The sequence below is a fragment of the Ostrinia furnacalis genome, unplaced genomic scaffold, assembly GCF_004193835.3.
Source record: "Ostrinia furnacalis isolate ACB-3 unplaced genomic scaffold, ASM419383v2 OfSCF2102, whole genome shotgun sequence".
Lineage (NCBI taxonomy): Eukaryota > Metazoa > Arthropoda > Insecta > Lepidoptera > Crambidae > Ostrinia > Ostrinia furnacalis.
This window is the reverse complement of record NW_021132341.1, coordinates 90308-104687: the sequence shown is the minus strand read 5'-3', so window position 1 is coordinate 104687 and position 14380 is coordinate 90308. Positions and strand designations below refer to the sequence as shown.

At 36.3% G+C, this 14380-nt stretch overlaps 1 long non-coding RNA gene across 3 annotated transcripts; it reads left to right on the top strand.

Moving 5' to 3' along the window:
• The first annotated feature begins 10334 nt into the window (after positions 1-10334).
• LOC114354654 (uncharacterized) lies at positions 10335-12018 on the top strand. 3 transcript variants are annotated; one of them, XR_003656034.1, is made up of 3 exons: positions 10335-11179; positions 11428-11629; positions 11749-12018. It is a non-coding gene; the product is annotated as an uncharacterized LOC114354654 (long non-coding RNA). The 3 variants fall into 3 exon arrangements; XR_003656035.1 differs by having other exon boundaries at positions 10335-11229; XR_003656033.1 differs by having other exon boundaries at positions 10335-11629.
• Positions 12019-14380: the final 2362 nt, after the last annotated feature.

Genomic DNA, 14380 nt, shown 5'->3' with positions numbered 1-14380 from the left:
AATACGCTTGCACATACGCAAATAAAATAAAATTAAGAGGGAGGTAGAGGCTTTACCTCGAAAAACTAAAGGGCAATTTACACTGTGTTACTAAAAAATCATTATTATTTATTTTTATTTTTTATTACTGAAACTGACTGCTACGTCAGTAAATTTCACGTTTGAGCCCCGTTTTCCGAGTTTTCAATTTTATAGAACGTAGCAGTTGAAAATCTCTATAAACTTTTGTTTAAATATCTTAATTTCGATATAAGCAATCGCACCTAACCCACCACTATCCGCCCAGACAAATGGTTTGGTCACAAGCAAGGGCGTTTTTTGTCGCGACTGACCGGGATAGCTCTCGGTTAAAAATGACCCACCATCAACTACCCGTTGAATTGAGATAAACTTCGCGATTTAGAAGAAGAATTGTTAATTTTAGTTTTATCGCACAATACAATGGTGCTTTTGTTAATTTAAACTCACTTTTGTTTTAACTTGCGCGATTAATGCTGTGGAAGTGTATGCTTAAGTTCGTTTCTAGTCGCGTTCTTTTTGTTATTATGAAAACCTAGGTAAGGCTGGGCTCCACACCATCTTACTTTAACTTTAACAAACGTCAAAAATCTGTCCAAACTCCATACAAAAGCACCGTTTATCGTTATAGTTACCGTTACAGGTAGTGCAAATCAGCTTTACACTTATTTAATATACTGTATTTGGTTGGATCTGTATCAAACATACCTACATACATCTGTATTGGTAATTGTGAAAAATATAAAACGTTAAAATAACGGTATCGCTATAGCCAATGAGCTGAGCTGTCATAGTAACATTGACGTAACGTCAATGTGCGTGAGCTTTTGTTATATTATGTGATGCATTGTATTTAGAAATGAGGTAACTTAATGTAAAAGTTAAGTGTCCAGTGTTTTATTTCGTTCGTTCGTTCGTTTCAGCCGAAAGACGTCCACTGCTGGATAAAGGCCTCCCCCAAGGATTTCCACAAAGACCGGTCCTGCGCCGCTTGCATCCAGGTACTTCCCGCGACCTTCACCAGATCGTCGGTCCACCTAGTGGGTGGCCTGCCCAGTGTTTTATTTATGAGAATAGATCTACCGGCCTCTAACAGTATGCAGACGATTAAATCGTCTGCATACTGTTAGAGGCCGGTAGATCTATTGTTCTTATTATACCTAACTCCATTTATAATAAAAAGTAAGGTAACTTATTTTATTTAATAAATTTTGTAAAATGAATTTCCAGCGAACCGTTTCTGTATTTATTACTTTTGACTTCAACCTGTCGAATTTTCATTTAGGTACAAAAGATAAAAATCTTTTTGTACAGCTACAAATTGTGGCAAATATCTTGTCTAATTTGTTTCGTCCTCTTTGACTTCTATTTTTTCAATCAAAACTTTAATTTGACCCTTTGTCCTAAATTTTTGGGGCGTTTAATCAAGTCAGCTAGTTGGAATATTAATGGAGATATTCAAATTTGGGCTAACACTGGAATTGGGGGCTTTCGGCGAAGTTCCAAACGACATGGACAAATTGGAGCCCCCCACAGAAACTTGGAACAATTTAACTTAAACTTAGCGAGCTGACAGTGATTGCGATTGTTTAGCAGAAAAACTATTAGGCTGAGTTGCACCATCTTACTTTAACTTTGACAAATGTCAAAAATCTGTCAAATTTCATACAAAAAGCAGCAGTTATTGTTACGGTAGTGTTAGGCGGTGCAACTCAGCTTTAATGTTACTTATTAGATGTCTGCTTGAGCTGATATGATACTAAGGCTGGTTTGCCACCATCTTAATTTAACAAACGTCAAAAGTCTGTCAGACTCCATACAAAAAAAAAAACACCGATTATGGTTATAGTCACGGTTAAAATAAGGTGGTGAAACTCAGCCTAAGTATATTATTATTGTTTGTGAGAACTATACTAGAGTACCCAAATAACTATGTAGGTATGAGTTGAACGGACGGAGCTGTTTATATCATATTATTAGTACCCACCTATGGAAATTTTACATGGTAGCATTCAGTTCCAAACAAAAGAAAGGTCTACTTACTAATAAACATACGCAAAGCTTTTAATATTCGTATCAGACAATGGGTATAAACATTCGTGATTATTATTTTGTAAATAAATTCATACTTAGAACAGAAAACACCCTAAACATCCCTAGGCTGAGTTGCACCACCTAACATTAACGGTAACTATGACGATAACTGATGCTTTTTATGAAGTTTGACAGATTTTTGACGTTTGTTAAAGTTAAAGTAAGATGGTGCAACCCAGCCTTTCATAGGAACGAGACTTAATATGTTTACTGTTTTTAAAAGATCAAAATTTTTACAAAAGATTTCGGTCGTCAATATAGAAAGTCGGTTGATTTTGTAGAACACATAAAAAAGATAATTCGTGTTTGTAATGTTCCTTGCTATACATTTTTCTTTACCCACGACTAAAAGGTCTGGGGTAAGATTGATAGCTTAACTGTGAAGGAAGGTTTCCTGTCATTTAAATACCAAAGGACATAGTAAAACGGGCTGTTTTTAGACAAAAATGTAGAATGCTTTCCTAAAATTTCTGAACAAAAATAACACTTTCACCACAGAATAAGTAATAGTACAGGTACAGAAGGATTACTCCGCAAGACGATTTAAATAAATGCGAGTCTTGCTACAACGCGATACAGTGGAATTCAGCTCGCACAGCACTACGTACCTACAATTTTATTCACCTACAAGTTTTGTCTCTTTCTATCGCGTGCCTCTGAACTCTTCTTACGCTGTTAGGGTTGCTGTCTAGTGAAAAAATAATTAATCTACTTATTTGTAATGAGGTACGTATGTAGGTAAGTATGCATTCATTATGGAAAACCTTGGGAGAGGCCTTTGTCCAGCAGTGGACGTCATTTGGCTGAAACGAACGAACGCATTCTGAGCAGTAGTCATAGTAGGTTAGGTTCCTATACTATGTGAGAAGTGACGTGAAGAATTTGCATGTAATACGTGCTGTCACAAAATGTTTGCCAGGTTTATCCCTCAGATAGATCATGACTCAATTGAGACCCTGAACTGCACACAATGCGGGGATTCGAGAAATGTCTACGTCGAAAAACGCACCTACAAACAACACTTCCCGAAAATCCTTGACGAGAAACACACGGTAGGCAATATCACGACCTCAAAANAAAAGTGGAAGTATGTACAAATTGCAGTCGCCCGGGTCACAAGGCAACGGAACGAGTCTGCCCAAAATTCGCAGCCCACCTGATAAGAAAAGCGAAGGTGAAAACCTCGAGAGCACAACCACAACAAACAAAGCAATCCAACCGCCAGTCGAGGATGCAAATCCCCCTTCAAGACGAAGCACATTTCCCGAGCATAAAATGCCCAATAGACCAAACCCCGCCTACTATAGCAGCGTCTGCGCAACAAAACGCATGGACATCGAACGCAACATCGCGATCGGCACCAGTTAATGACCTGATGCTCTTCGCAGAGAAACTAATAGATGCAATGGACCGTCGTCTTTTATGGATGGCAGAACAGTCACGAGTTCAAATAGACGCAATCACGAAGGCTATACTTCAGAAATGAATCCACAACTACCCACTAGTAACTGGCTTCGACTCCTCCACTGCAATGTGCAAGGGATTCGAGGTAAATTTATAGAACTCAAGGAATTATCTAGGAAATACACACCGGACATACTCATCATTAACGAAGCGAAAACAGATTTGACCACTCAGAAATTCAACATCGACAACTACGACCGATTGGTTGATCAGACAGCACCGCATCTCGGAACGATAACGTACGTCCGGAGAGGTCTTCGCTGGACCCAGACTCAACTTACCGACGAACTCTCGCCTGAACACCGGCGAATCGAAGGAACAGCCGTACGCTTCTTTCCGCACCACAACGGAGATGAAGTAATCACCATTAAATCTGTATATATACCACCAGGTCACACACAGGACGCTGAATTAGAGGAAGAATACGAGGAAGAGGTGTGCTGGAGAACAGCTACTAGAACAGTCGACAGACAGCAGCAGCATGATCCTCAAAGGCCAATAAGAGAAGAAGAACTTCAAAGAACAGACAAGTCACCGTCAAGAATTACCTCTTCTATATCCGAGTAGCGAGCACAGCCAATCACTATTTGCACATAAACTGTACTGGCTCTCTATATACAAGTTAAAAAGATTACAATCATCACATAACATACTTTAAAAAATAAATGTTATCTGATCAATGATTATACATAGTTATTTTATTTGTGTTACCTTGATAAATGTTTAAATGATCTACTAATAGTAATTGAACTACACTGCCCATAACTGGCTTCTTAAAACTTAATATTTTTGTGATAATGAGGCAATGCATTAGATAATTATACTACGTTTAAAATGTTGCAAAAATGGGAAATGTTATCTGAACTGTTTTCACGCGTACGAAATCCGCGGGCACAATTAGTTTAATATAAAGTAACACGCAGTAAGTTTAGGTATTCATAATTTAATATTTATTTATCATTGTCTTTTAACAGTTAAGTTCGTGTTCTGGATAGGCATGGATAAAGCGTTAAATAACATTAGTACAAAGAGGGCGTAATATCAATAGATATAGGTCGAAAACGGCACGTGCGGGGGAGCAGACGAAGGAGGACGGATCTCATCTTATTGCGCAAGTGTACTAAGTNAGTATTTAATCAATATGGATCATGGCGCCTTATGTGGAAACTTGTATGAATCGTTATTCAGAAGTTTAATTTACCAGAACTACAACAGTTATTTTTTTATCGATCGGAACATAAGTTTTTTACTGTTTCGCGGATTTACCCCCCCACATTTCCCCCACCACAGCTCCCACACACACATTCAACTGTGTAAAAACAAAGCGACTGAGAGTCTACGACAACATGTGCAACCGGCTTAAAAGTGCTGTGATTGGCCAGAAGGCGTGCCTTATGGCCAATCAATGGCCGCGTGACGTGACGCACACTTTGAAAAACGCAATTAGAGAGAAGAAAGATAAAATGGAGTCGATAAGATATCGATACTTTAAATCCTGGGGGCAAGGCTCGAAATTGGTTTAAAAAATGCTTGTATGAAAACCTTTTTATTATTATACGTTATTATTATGTTCTTTAACGATTTTTGCATAAAGGAGTCAGTTCCATTTTGTATGGACGAAAAACTCAGAATCAATTATTGGGACTAAATGAAGTTACCTTATATTAATTTACCCCAACCAAAGCTCAATGTCGTTATCGATGGAGTATAGAAGTTATAGACTGACAAAGTTTGTATGAAAAGTCATGGGTTAAGTAGGTACTTGCGATTTTTACCAGTATTTACAATATTGGTAATATATTATTATTTACTTTAATAATAATAACAGGATCACTGTAATTATTATTAACTACTATCGCGCATTAACTTTTTAATTATGGCGAAATTCGTACCGCCTATGTTTATCAAAAATAATGCCTATATTAGGCTTTCAACTAGCTCTTATAGTAATTACATAGTTGACAGTTACTAATCCCTTCTACTATTGTTATTGTTTTTGTAAAAACTTAAAAATCGCAAGCAACTCATGATTTTTTCATTCAAAATTAGAAAATAGAAAATAATAATTTACTTCTATTTATCGATAATAGGAAACCGTATTAGAACACGAGCCCTGCACTATGTTACGACCGGCACATGCGGCCGTACTGTGTATTTTCACGCGTCAGTGGATATCGGAAGAAATAAAATACATTGCGCAGTAGTTACGCATGACATAAAGTGGTTGCTAACTAAATCGTCAATGTACAACGTGTTTGAATTTTTATCACCACTAATTTCGATATCGCAGTAAATGTCACGGCACTGAATTCGTTCGTAAAAATGTTTAGTTTTTTTTATTTATAAGCAAAATACCAATGGATTTGCAATACTTACATGTGGTAAATGACTTCATTGTTCCTGTAGTTCTTCGTTTCACTTATGTTATTGCACGTTACGACGCATTATCCAACAATATCGGAGAACATTTCCTCAGTACGACTGAATCGCGACTAACCTGGCGTCGCGGGCGATGTTCGTTTCTGGGCATATCGCGGAGACACGCGCCACGCCCCCGTTTCACATCTATTCCCTTCTATGATCTGAGGCTACAACTCTTTAGTTGTAGCACCCTAAACACGATGTAACGACATCTAACCCTTGTTAAACCAATTAAAAGTTTTACTATCGCGTTCCATTTCAACTAAAATAGAAAGGCACTTGCTTGTGACTACGGCTGCAGCATAACAGCCGAAACGTCAAGCCGTGAGTACTAATGTAACTCATTCATAAAATAAATGTCGCGTTAAGACCCGTGTCTTTCTATTTCAATTAAGCCTAAGAGCAGACTACCGAGTTTTAGATGGCCCATAGTTGGGTCGGGCTGTTGATCAGTATGTTTTCGGAATACATAATTCGCACACCTAGATATTCTAAACTAAGACAACTTAAATTATTATGTCAATTTAATCAACCTATCTCAAAAACTATAAGAGATACTTTGATCAAACCAAAAATCGTTGAAAGAGTTAATTAGCATGCATCACCTCTATTTTTTTTAGAATTTTATACCCCGTAGTTATAAAAATAGAGGGGGGGGGACATACTTTTTACGACTTTGAGAGCTGATATCTCAAAAACCGTTCACTTTAAGAAAAATGTTTTTTAGAAAACTTTATATCATTTTAAAAGACCTTTCCATTGATACCCCACACGGGTATGTACATCGAAAAAAAATTTTCATCCCTCAGTTACATGTATGGGGGGCCCCACCCCCAATTCTTTTTTTTACTATTTAGTGTCATAATTTTGTAGCGGTTCATACAACACATATTCCCATCAAATTTCATCACTGTAGTACTTATAGTTTCCGAGTAAATCGGCTGTGACAGACGGACAGACGGACAGACGGACAGACGGACAGACGGACAGACGGACAGACGGACAGACGGACATGACGAAACTATAAGGGTTCCGTTTTTGCCATTTTGGCTACGGAACCCTAAAAAGTGCATTTTTTACACTGATTTGTATCGGCCGATTCTTCATACAAATTAGAATCGGGCCCAACTATCGGCCAACTAAAAGTAGGTGGTCTGCGCCTAGGCTAAGACACAGGTCTTTCTATTTCAATTTAAACTTGACTCACCCGCCAAAACTGCACTGGATGGCCGAAATACACCCCGCTTTTCATCTTCAATTTGGTTAAGCCCATCTTGCGTTCCTGATTCGTGCACTCCTTTAAAACAAATGACGAGTTTGTGTTCTTGATTTGTGCACTCGATTAAAACAAATGACGAGCTTGTCGTATATCGATCCGACTTGTTGCTTTGGCAACGGAAGGTGGATTAAGGGGACTCTACACCATAGTTTGGGCCGTTTAACCTTTGCTTTTTTTAGGGATGTTATGGATATGAAGTTTCGGTTATGGATACGGTTACGGATATGAGAATAATATAATACCGGTTTCGGTTACGGTTACGAATATTTTTTTATTTCGGATATCTGTGCTTTAGAATGCAACTTGCAACAGTTGTCCAACACGGTTCATTCATGGCCGCACATAAAAAGTAATAAAAAAGTAAAAATTGATACTAGATGGCATTATAAAGGTAAATCAGGCTGTTATACCTTTACATAAAATGCTATACAAAAACAATTTAAACTGCCCACATCCGAAACTATCCGAAAATTTGAATCGGTTACGGTTTCGGATATTTTTTTGTTTCGGATACCCGAAAGTTTCAGTTACGGTTACGGATATCCATAACATCCCTGTTTTTAATTATACAGATTGGGTTTGGTTGAGTTGGGTGTTGATTCTGAATTCTAATACATAAATGGATGGAAGATGGGCAGATGAAATTAGAAATGCGTTAATAATTAAGCTAGAAACTGCCTTAAAAATAAACACTGCAAGGTTTGTTTGTAAAATACCCACTTAATTATTAGAATAAGTATCGCTTAAACGATGTAAAGAATGTAATCTTTTTGTTTTCCAAATAAATAAAGTAAAACAAATTAACTAAAGAGAGCAGAAAATCAAGAAAAACACTATCTGATAAACAAACAAATGAAATAAAATCAGTGATCATAACCCCGTAGAGTTACCTAAACGTAATAAATAATAATTACCTAATATTTGAATATTTATAAAGGTAAGAGCAACTTTTGCGTGAAATTACGAGTAATTCTTGCGAACGATGCTAATTTTAATTTTAAGCGATCAGTTTTTCAGGTGCCTAAACAATAACAATCATAAGATAATTCTATCAACTAATTTTGTATTCAAAACTATAAAATTGCATAGCCAAAACTTTCATTCCAATGCTTCAAACTCAAGTCGCTCTCATTCGAAAACATGGCCACGCTTAGCCTTTTTGAAACCAAACACAGCGGCCCTAACGAACCGCCTTGAGGCATCCAGCATCCTGTAAGACTATCAAAGAACAGTAACTATGCACTATTGTGAAGCAAATTATGCAACTTGGTTTGAGATAGAGACTGAAATTCGTCTATAAAGTTATGGATTATGGGATGAAAATGCTCTCTATTCATATAATCACAAAAATCTAAACGATTTTACTGTTTCGAAGTTGAAATCAAATGGATTTTCTACTTCTTTTCCTTTTTTATTACTGAAAAATCTATTTTGCCCTCAATTTTAGTTGCAAGAAGAAGAGAAAATTCGAACAATCCATGTTCATAAGACTGATTTGAGATTGTATAGCTCTGAAGTTAAATTATTTATTTATTTATTTATTATTCATTATTGAGCAATTACATATTTGATCCAAATAGCGTCCTAAATCCTCTTTAGGTTTGTCTAGACGCTATTAAATTAAATATTTATTTCTGTAACATCATCCCCAGGTTGTAATTTGGCACTTGAAATTAATAAAAAGGAGTTAGTTCTGAAACAACGAATACATACAAAATCTTATTAAATCTAGGCTTTCACAGTAATCAAAATACCGGCTTTCAAGTCTGTGATTGTTCTTAATTTCAATTAAACTTATCACAGACTTTAAAATCATTGCTTGTTTAAATTAAACTTTGAAGTGCCTTTTCAGAAATAGTTTGAAACTTGAATAACGACATTAAGTTAAACTGCTTTATTATAGTCATACGATTTAAATATTCAGATTTCTATAAGTATTTAAACCAATCATAGTGTAAGTAACTTTAGTCTCGTAAAAAGTCCATATTATTGGTCATAGAAAGGACTTATCAAATAAATAAATATAAAAATTACCTACTAAGCTATAAGGCAAGGTATAATAGCACCGATAACCCCGTAAGCTTTAGTGTGCGTTACCCTTAACAAAGCAGGGCCTATTGTACCCCCTTGCGAACGCCATCTGCGTGCGAGTGAGACGTGCCCAAAGAAACGACGGCGAAATTAAATCGCGTGACGCATAAAACGTTAGTGTTATGCCAACAAAATGGCGGATTTGGCATAAATTAAAACATTCATTTCGGGGGCAATATTTTATTGTCTGCTTAGTTAATATGCGTTTGCTTTTGTAATTTGGGCGTAGCAAAGTATAACGTCTTATTAAGGACCATTGAATTAACTTTTCATAAACAGGATTTTGTAGGTAGATCAATATACGAGTAGTTAAACGTGTCAGTTTTAAATTAACTTCAAAATCGTTTCACGGAGCGAAGTTGCTACATACAAAAAACGCCAGAGTGAAGCTATTTCAGAATTTGTCACGTTTTGTAACTTGTCTGGCAACTCTTGTGGGTCAAATCTTGCCTTGTTAGAAGCAGGTATAATAAGTAGGGGTAATACATTATCACTCCCATAGCTATAGAATAGAATTCAATTATCAACTTATTTTGACTGTAAAACATCATGTTACTAGCATGGTTCATAAAATAGACTAATGAATTGGTCCATAAATTAGGATGAGAAACTAAATAGAAATTCTTGCACCTGATGTTAGCGCTTAATTAAATGTGCCTACAGTGCACATAATACTACAATTTTTTGTTGCAAAATCGCACTTAATAACAGCCACATAAGATGCTTCATTGTTTACCTTGATGTGCCCTATTCATCTCAGGCTGCACGCCGACAGGGGTCAATTGAAACGCCCCAGTGTGCGTATTTCGTAGTTTCTGTCGCGATCCACCCAACACATTAGCTCGCAATGGCTGTAGGAGAGCCGTAGAGTAACAAGATCGGCTAGCACAAGTTGAAAGAGTGATAGAGTCGACGAGAAGCTTGGGGCACGTTTGAGTGATAACACATTATGATGTGAACCAAAAGGACAATGCCCATTACCTGTACCAAATTGCATCACAGGCTAATTATCATCAAAAATAATATTTAAATTATATGTGTACTTCATTAATTTTTAACCGTTTTTCTTATCCGGATTTAGAAAATTAGAATTAATTATACGAAACATGATTAACAATTACTTCCGTACAAAAAATCATTTCCGAAAACTTTTTTGTTCCGATTTCAGCTGTCACCTATTTTCGTGAGTAAGCAATAAGAATAAAAATCTTGTTTGCCAAGTAAGTTTTAGCAAGCAAACATGATTTTATTATCAATATTATTATTAATAATCATGATTTTCATAATAATAAAACTACCTACTTCAAACGATTTAAAAAAAACTGTTTTATTTTATCTCACCATTAATTACATTAGAGCGTTTCGGAACACCGAAATAAAAAACTATCAAGTGTCATTGTCAATTTGAGGTTAGGGCGATTTGTTGAGTTTCGTCCACAGGTTTCGTCTTTCGTTGATGTCTGTATCGATCGATCTATGTTTTAGTGGTAGTATTCAATAAATTCATTCCTCGAACGATATTATTGACTATTGACAGTCTTGAGATAGTGACTCTTGTGTTGTGGTGCATCGGGATAGTGGTTTTACCGTGCGAGATAGTAACTCTGTTGGTAGATGCCGGCCGGCGTTTATGCTACCTGCCTGCCTCAATAAAAATGAATCGAACAGGCAGTTTGAGTCCAGAGAGTAATCACCGACGATGTATCAACTGTCCATTGGCAGTACCAAGGAACACATTGATACACACAGTGGAAAGTGTGCACAACAATATATTAGAAGTTTTGAACTCATGGGTGATACCTACCTACTTTGGTTAGTTTTTTTATTACTCATTCATAAACTTATTCATGATCTTGATGTAGGTATGTATATTTTGTAGTTTTTATTAATGATACCACTTATAGGTATATAAATTCTGTCTTACAATATTTTTGATGGCCTTAATTGTTGCCAATTCCGCCATTCCGCAAAAAATTCCATTGCTGTAGATGATGTCCTGGTTTCAATTTCCATTTTTGTTGTACAATTTAATACAGATTAACAAATATTGCTTGTTTCAGGTAACCGGAACATATAATATGCCACAATTGCTACAAACTTACTGTTGCAAGAAGCAACAATTGGCAGCCCTGAAGTTGGCCATCAGAGCGTTTGTTTTGGCTGTGGTGGTGTGCATTATTATGCACTAAAAGAAAAACATAATTATTAAATAAGACCTGAATCTCCACAGTGAAATGTCTTTGCATAGACAGCGCTCATCTTGTAAGTACAATATTTATGAGAAATTAAAATAACATGTATTGGAGACTTAATCCATAATTATTTTTTCTATTGAGTAAGTTAAGTATCTAGAAATTCATGCAATTTAAAAATTATTTTAGGTATCCAGACTTGAGAGGTGTGCTGGAGAACAGCTACTAGAACAGTCGACAGACAGCAGCAGCATGATCCTCAAAGGCCAATAAGAGAAGAAGAACTTCAAAGAACAGACAAGTCACCGTCAAGAATTACCTCTTCTATATCCGAGTAGCGAGCACAGCCAATCACTATTTGCACATAAACTGTACTGGCTCTCTATATACAAGTTAAAAAGATTACAATCATCACATAACATACTTTAAAAAATAAATGTTATCTGATCAATGATTATACATAGTTATTTTATTTGTGTTACCTTGATAAATGTTTAAATGATCTACTAATAGTAATTGAACTACACTGCCCATAACTGGCTTCTTAAAACTTAATATTTTTGTGATAATGAGGCAATGCATTAGATAATTATACTACGTTTAAAATGTTGCAAAAATGGGAAATGTTATCTGAACTGTTTTCACGCGTACGAAATCCGCGGGCACAATTAGTTTAATATAAAGTAACACGCAGTAAGTTTAGGTATTCATAATTTAATATTTATTTATCATTGTCTTTTAACAGTTAAGTTCGTGTTCTGGATAGGCATGGATAAAGCGTTAAATAACATTAGTACAAAGAGGGCGTAATATCAATAGATATAGGTCGAAAACGGCACGTGCGGGGGAGCAGACGAAGGAGGACGGATCTCATCTTATTGCGCAAGTGTACTAAGTATATCTATAACATGCAAAGCATTTTACTTACAGCAATGCGACCCAAAACGCATAAATATCTGTAATAAATAGATTAATAGCAATGACACGACGATTAAACATTGCTAAAAAAAAATATTCAGGCGTTTTTTAACTTTTTCAAATATTTTGAAAATCCGGCTAAACATTGAAAAAAACATGTTGGTAGCGAAAAGGTAAATAAAAACTAGACTTTTGAGAGTAAATTCAGGTTGATGCAACATGGTACAGACTCCCATAGTAAAATGGGCATTGTCCTTTAGTAGCAGTTTGAGATTAATGACTGACCAACCGACTTTGAAACAGCAGAAAGGTAAAGGTACAATGTTCTGAATTTCCACCAATTACAGGGTCTAAAAAAAGTACGAAAAAGTCTATTAACGATATTCATCACCACTTTTACCGCAGTAAAATCTTTCTATTCTATTTGTGATTCTATACTATTTTGAACCACTCTCTTTATGGTTCATACTTTTAGAGCCCGGCGGTTTAATTAAGGTCGCGGAAAGCACCTGGATGCGGGTAGTGAAAAACTGGTCGTTGGGCACATCCTAGGGGGAGCCTTAATCGAGCAGTGTACTTCACTTGGCTGAAAAGAAAGAATTATAGAACTTTAGACCCTAGAGCTGTACCTATACAAGTCAGAATGTCACTTGTCTGTATACAAGTACAAATACAATAAAAAATACATTATGTTGTAGTCTCTTAAAGATAACGACAGGTGTACTGGCTGCTCTCACCACCCTATGTACACGTATCCCACCCTCATCGGAGGAAGTGCAGAGGACTCACGGCAAGTTGGCGGTTAATTTAGTTAATAGCAGTGACCAGAACGTGCCGAAGGCAATCTCCGCCTTCGATGCTTATGGGGATTTTAAATTAACAGATAGTAATTACAAGGTGCCGACGGGTTTGAAGTTTTGGTTTTTTAATATACTTGTTTTAGTTTGAGGCGGACCGACATTGTGGCGTTTTCGTACAAGCCTTTCAGCGCTTCGATGTATTTATAGTCAATTTGGCACCGTTGGAGAGACTGTAGCACTGCCCTGGTCTCAATCGAGTCGAAGGCTTTTTCATAGTCCGCAAACGCCAGACAAAGTGGCTGATTATACTCCTCGGTCTTCTGTATAATCTGCCGAAGCGTATGTATATGGTCTATGGTACTAAAGCCTTTTCGGAATCCGGATTGTTCCGGATACATTTTGACCTCGATAAGAGTATATCACGACGCACATCGTAGCCCAGTATGAATGCTAAAGGTGCCCGATGGGTTTAAAGTTTTTGTTTCACATACTTTTTTGACGTCAGTTGACGAAGGAATCTCGACACATAAAACATCGATTGATGCTTGGTTCAAGCTACAATATTGCGATACACGATGTCGCGAAAAATAGTCTTCAGTAAGCCAATAAACTTCGTTGCTCGTTACTGTGAAAAATCTTTATTGTAAAACTAGGTACTTGGCCATGAATTTCATAGAGATTTTGTATGAATTTTAGATTTGAAAATTATAAAAATTGTAAATAACTTGAAAAAATCGAACTGCCTAAGGCGTGAATTGAACCCACGATATTTGATTAAGATGGTCTCAATACCAAGAGCTTTAATTTTGAACTGTTGACAATGTGTTTAAACCACACACACATCATAATAATATACAGTTAAAATATTATCCTAGACTAGATTATTCAAGATGAAAGTAGAGTCTCACAAGAAGGATTATTAAACAACGAAACCTAGACAAACTTAGGCATGTACTAAGCTAGAGATTAATTAGGTAACATAGTAAGATTCTAGTACTTAAAGTAGTACCTAAAAGCTAAGTCTTGTCAAGCATTCTAACTATCAATCATCATTAGAACTTGATACTTTGAAAAACTTACGACATCACAACGTAGTATAGGGT